This window comes from Balaenoptera ricei, chromosome 8 (assembly GCF_028023285.1).
Source record: "Balaenoptera ricei isolate mBalRic1 chromosome 8, mBalRic1.hap2, whole genome shotgun sequence".
Lineage (NCBI taxonomy): Eukaryota > Metazoa > Chordata > Mammalia > Artiodactyla > Balaenopteridae > Balaenoptera > Balaenoptera ricei.
In genome coordinates this window covers 109274820-109281398 of record NC_082646.1, presented here as the reverse complement: position 1 = coordinate 109281398, position 6579 = coordinate 109274820, and positions in this window count along the sequence as shown.

Sequence of the window (6579 nt, the reverse complement as noted above, 5' to 3'; positions counted from 1 at the left end):
AAGATGGTGATTCTCTACAAATTAATCTATAGATTGCATTTGATCACAATCAAAATCTGATTTTAAAATTTATATGGAAAGACAAAGGAATTAGAATAGTCAAAACAAAGTTGAAAAAGAACAAAGTTGAAAGACTTACACATACTCCCCAGATTTTTAACAAAGATGAAAAGGCAAGTCAATGAAGAAAGAATAGTCTTTCAACAAATGGCACTGGAAAAACTGGACATCCATATTTAAAAAAAAAAAGACAGAGAGAGGAGGAAAAGAAAAAAATCATCAACCTGTATCTCACACCTTATATAAAAATTAACAAAATGTGGAGCACAGAGTTCAATGTAAAACATGCAACTATAAAACTCTTAGAAGAAAACATAGGAGAAAATCTTTATGATGTTGAGTCAGGCAAAGAATTCTTAGTTACAACATCAAAATCATGATGCTTAAAAGAAAAAAATCAATAAATTGGACTTCATCAAAATAAAAAACTTGTTCTGCAAAAGACATTGTTAAGAGAATGAGATATGACATAGATTGGGAAAAAATGTACAAATAACCGACCTGAAAAAGGATTTGTATTCAGAATATGTAAAGAACCCTCAAAACTAAACAATAAGAAAACAAACAATCCAATTTAAAAATGGGCAAAAGATTTGGGCAGACAATTCAACAAAGAAGATATAAAAATGACAAATAAGCGCATGAAAAAAGGTTCAACATCATTAGTCACTAGGGAAATGCAAACTAAAACTACATGAGGGACTTCCCTGGTGGGATAGTGGTTGAGAATCCGCCTGCCAATGCAGGGGACGCAGGTTCAAGCCCTGGTCCAGGAAGATCCCACATGCCGTGGAGCAACTAAGCCTGTGCACCACAGCGACTGAGCCTGCACTCTAGAGCCCACGAGCCACAACTACTGAGCCCACGTGCCACAACTACTGAAGCCCGCGCACCTAGAGCCTGTGCTCCACAACAAAAGAAGCCACCCCAATGAGAAGCCTGTGCACCGCAACAAAGACTAGCCCCCCCTCGCCGCAACTAGAGAAAAGCCCGCGCACAGCAATGAAGACCCAATGCAGCCAAAAATAAAATAAAAAAAAAAAACAAAAAAAAAGCAAAAAAATAAAATAAAATAAAAAATAAAACTACATGATACAGCATTCCAGACCTATTAAATGGCTAAAATAAAAAAAGACTGACCAAACTAGGTGTGGACAAAGATGTGGAGGAGCTGGCTCTCTCACATGTGGCTGGTGGGAATGCAAAATGGCACAACATCTGGAAATGGTTTGGCAGTTTCTTTTTTTTTTTAATTTTTTTTACTTTTGGCTGTGTTGGGTCTTCGTTGCTGCGTGAGGCCTTTCTCTAGTTGTGGCGAGCGGGGGCTACTCTTCATTGCAGTACGTGGGCTTCTCATTGTGGTGGCTTCTGTTGTTGCAGAGCACGGGCTCTAGGCATGCGGGCTCAGCAGTCGTGGCGCACGGGCTTAATTGCTCTGCGGCATGTGGGATCTTCCCAGACCAGGGCTCGAACCCGTGTCTGCTGCATTGGCAGGTGGATTCTTAACCACTGCGCCACGAGGGAAGTCCTTGGCAGTTTCTTGTGAAAGTAAACATATACCATTTGGCTCAGTGACCCCACTTCTAATGATTTATCCAAGGGAAATGAAAACTTACGTTCACACCAAAACCTGTGCATGAATGTTTATAGCAGCATTATTCATAGTCGTGCAAAACTGGAAACAACCCAAATATCCTTGAATGGGAGAATGGACAGACAAATAGAAGTACATCCTTACAATAGAATACTACTTAGCAACATAAAGAAACCAACTGTTGATACACCAACAACATGAAAGGCTCCACAAAGCATTATGCCAGGTGAAAGAAGCCAGTCTCAAAAGGTTACTTACTGAAGAATTCTATTTACATAACACTCTGGAAAAGGATGGAGAACAGATCAGTGATGGCCAGAGGTTAGGGGATGATTTGACTACAAAGAGCCAGCATGAAGGAATTTGGGGGATGATGGGACCATAGTACATTCTCACTGTGGTGGTGGTTACCCAAACCTATGCATATGTTACGTCTCACTGAACTGTATACCAAAACAAAACAAGACTGTATCTAATTTTTCAAAACTCAGCTATACATTAGAAATGATTTTTGATACATTTTATCCAGCATTTCCAGGTGTTTGTAAGCAGAGGGGTTTTCAGGTTACCGTATGCCACCTTCTTACCGGAGAACTTTGAACTCTTTATTTCCTGGGGGCTCTCCCCTCCAGCCCAGCTGTCCACTCCCATGTCCACGCCCTGGATCTTACTGTCACGAGGAACCACTCTTCCTCCGAAATATGCTGTAACTTAGACAAACTCTGAAAGCCAGTAGTTCTTCAACAGGGGTGATGTTGCCCCACCCCCGCCCCCAGAGCAATACCTGGAGACATTTTAGTTCATCGTGACTCGGGGTGGGGTGGACGGGGTGCTGCTGAACATCCTACAATACGCAGGACAGCCCCCAAGGCTGAGAATTGTTTGGCTGCCGATGTCAAGAGAACCAAGACAGAGACGCCGTGCAAGCCTGTCCTTTCTCCCTGCAGCACCTTTACTGCAACCCGCCCAGACCACCCACCTCTGTTCATCAGTGGGGAGTATTATCATCTTAGTCAAGACACTTTTATTATAAGAATACAAGACAAATCAAAATAGGTAGGGCCAAGAGTGAACGTCACTGAACACCTCAAAGGTAAAACGGTGGTGGCAGAATACGAGCTAATATTCACTGAGCGCTTACATGGACTATCCCTAAGCCTTCACAGTCCCCCTTGGAGGTAGGTACCACCCTCTCCCATTTTACAGAGGATGTATGGAACCCACAGGTGGGAAGGGAGACTAGGCTGTCCCAGAGTTTGGAACAGGAAACCAGAAAGACACGCAACATAAGTGGCTACTCTTCCAGCTCTGTCTGGGACCCCCTGGCCTTGACCTTCCATCTTTCTCTGAAAAGCTGCTCACTCCTCTCTGTAGACCAGCTCGTTCTGTTTGCCCTGGAACATGGCATTGGGCGGCCAGCTGAGGGCTGCCAGACTTACATGACCCTGATTCAGGAGACCAGCAGGGTACAAATGGCATTTCCGACTGGCAAATACAAATCCTCTGTTCAGCTGTTTTTTTACATTAAAACTTGAATTTTTTCTAGAACAGATTTAGATCTACAGAAAAATTGAGCAGATAGTACAGAGAGTTCCCATGTACACCCCCTACCCCCCCTAGTTTCCCCTATTATTAGCATCATGTATTACTTTCGTACATTTGTGACACTTCATGAACCAGTACTGATACACTATTTATTAACTGAAGTGCATCATTTACATCAAGGTTCACTCTTTGTGTTGTATACTTCTATGTATCCACCAATATGTGTGACACCCAACAGTTTTGCTGCCCTGGAAGTCCCCTGTGTTCTATTTATTCATCCTTCTCCACTCCCCCAAATCCTTGCAACCACTGATCTTTTCACTGTGGCTATAATGTTATCTCTTCCAGAATGTCGTATAGTTGGAATCATACAGTATGTAGCCTTTTCTCATTGGCTTCCTTCACTTAGCAATATGCATTTAAGGTTCTTCCATATCTTTTTGTGGCTTGATAGCTCATTTATTACATTTTTTTATTTTTTTTTAAAATTATTTATTTATTTATTTATGGCTGTATTGGGTCTTCGCCTCTGTGCGAGGGCTCCCTCCAGTTGTGGCGAGCGGGGGCCACTCTTCATCGCGGTGCGCGGGCCTCTCAACATCGCGGCCTCTCTTGTTTCGGAGCACAGGCTCCAGATGCACAGGCTCAGCAATCGTGGCTCAAGGGCCCAGCCGCCCCGCGGCACGCGGGATCCTCCCAGACCAGGGCTCGAACCCGTGTCCCCTGCATTAGCAGGCAGACTCTCAACCACTGCACCACCAGGGAAGCCCCCTATTACATTTTTTTAAAAAAATTATTGAAGTATGGTTGATTTACAGTGTTGTGTTAGTTTCTGGTATACAGCAAAGTTATTCTTTTTTTTGGCCGCACCTCGCAGCTTGTGAGATCTTAGTTCCCCGACCAGGGATTGAACCCGGGGCCATGGCAGTGAAAGCGCCGAGTCCTAATCACTGGACCACCAGGGAAGTCCCTAAAGATATTCTTTTTCATATTCTTTTCCATTCTGCTTTATTACAAGATAGTGAATATATCTGTGCTATGCAATAGGACCTTGTTGTTTATTTATTTTATATATAGTAATGTGTATCTGCTAATCCCAAACTCCTAATTTACCCCCTCCCCCACTCCCTTTTCCCTTTGGCAGCCATAAATTTGTTTTCTATGTCTGTAAGTCTGTTTTGTAAATAAGTTCACTTGTATCGTATTTTAGATTCCACATACAAGTGATATCATTTGATATTTGTCTTTCTCTGTCTGACTCACTTAGTATGATCATCTCTAGGTCTATCCATGGCTCACTTTTATCACTGAATAATATTCCATTGTGTGGATGTGCCACAGTTTCTTTATCCTTTCGTCTAATGAGGGACATCTTGGTCACTTCCTTTTGGGGTGATTATGAATAACGCTGCTATAAACATTTATGTGCAGGTTTTTATGTGGACGTACATTTTCAACTCAGGTGGGTAAAAACCAAGGAGCACAATTGCCGGATGGGGTGGGAAGAATGTGTTTAGTTTGGTAAGAAACCACCAAAACGTCTTCCAAGGTGGCTGCACCACTATGCGTTCCCACCAGCAATGACTGAGAGTTCCTGCTGCTTCACAACCTCACCAGCATTTAGTATCATTGATGTTTTGGATTTTAGCCATTCTGGTAAGTGTAGAGTGGCATCTCGTTGTTTCAGTTTGCAATTCCCTAGTAACACATGACGTTGGGAAGTTTCTCCTCTATTTTCTGAAAAGGATATGTAGGACTCATACGATTTCTTCCTTAAATGTACACTAGAATTGACCAGTGAAGCCATCTGGGACTGGAGGAGGTATTTTGTTTGTGTGTGTGTGTTTGTGTGTGTGTGTGTATGTATGTGAAGCTTTTTCATAATGAATTCATTTACTCTGATAGGTAGTGGGCTATCAAATTTTCATCTCCTCTTTGATCAGTGGCAGTACTTTTTGTCTTTCAAGAAATATGCCCGTTTTACATAACTTGTCAAACTTGTTAAAATAAAGTTGTTATAATATATATGTATATGACTTGCATCCCAAGTAAATTTTAAATACTTATAATTCAATAATAAGACAAAAAATCAATTTAAAAATTGGCAAAAGATTTGAAGAGACATTTTGCCAAAGGAAGATATACAAGTGAACAATAAGCATGTGAAAAAACACTGATCATTAGTCATCAGAGAAATGCAAATTAGAGCTGCAGTGGGATACTAGTACATACCCCTTGAAATGGCTAAACTTAAAAAAGGCCAACAGGATAAATGTTGGTGAGGGTGCGGAGCAAATAGAACTCTCACGCATTGCTAGTGGGAATGTAAAATGGTGCAGCCACTTTGGAAAAGATTTATGTGGCAGTTTCTTATAGTTAAACATACACCTACACTTGACCTCACAATTCTACTCCTAGAAATTTACCCAGAAGATATGAAAATATTTGTCCACAAAAGACTTGTACACAAATGTTCATAGTAGTTTTACTAATAATAACCAAAAACTTGAAACTATCCATTTGTTCTTTGTATCTGTGAGGCTGCTTTCATTTTGTTTTGTTTGTTTGTCTTTTAGATTCCACATATAAGTGAGATCATATGGTATTTGCCTATCTCTTTCTGACTTATTTCACTTAGCATAATGCCCTCTAGGTTCATTCATGTTGTCCCAAATGGCAAGATTTCTTTTTTATGGCTGAGTAATATTCCATTGTATATATATCTACCACATCTTCTTTACCCATTCATCTATCAATGGACACTTAGTTTGCTTCCATGGCTTGGCTATTGTAAATAATGTTGCAATGAACATTGATGTGCATATATCTTTTGAATTGGTGTTTTTGTTTTCTCCAGAAAAAATACTCAGAAATGAAATTGCTGGATGATATGGTTGCTCTATTTTAAATTTTTGGACAAAATTCCATACTGTTTTCCACAGTGCCTGCACCAATTTACAATCCCACCAACAGTGCACGAGGGGTTCCTTTTTTCCGTATCCTTGCCCAACACTTATTATTTTGATGATAGTCATTCTGACAGGTATGAGGTGATATCTCATTGTGGTTTTGATTTGCATTTCCTTGATGATCAGTGATGTTGAGTATCTTTTCATGTGTCTGTTGGCCATCTGTATGTCTTCTTTGGAAAAATGTCTATTCAGGTCCTCTGCCCGTTGTTTAATCAGGTTGTGTGCTTTGTTTTGTTTTGATGTTGAGTTGTATGAGTTCTTTGTATATTTTGGATATTAACCCCTTATTGGATATATTATTTACAAATATCTTCTCCCACTCAGTAGGCTGCCTTTTCATTTTGTTGATAGTTTCCTTTGTTGTGCAAAAGTTTTTTTATATTTTTAATTTTTTTTGCATGTATCTTT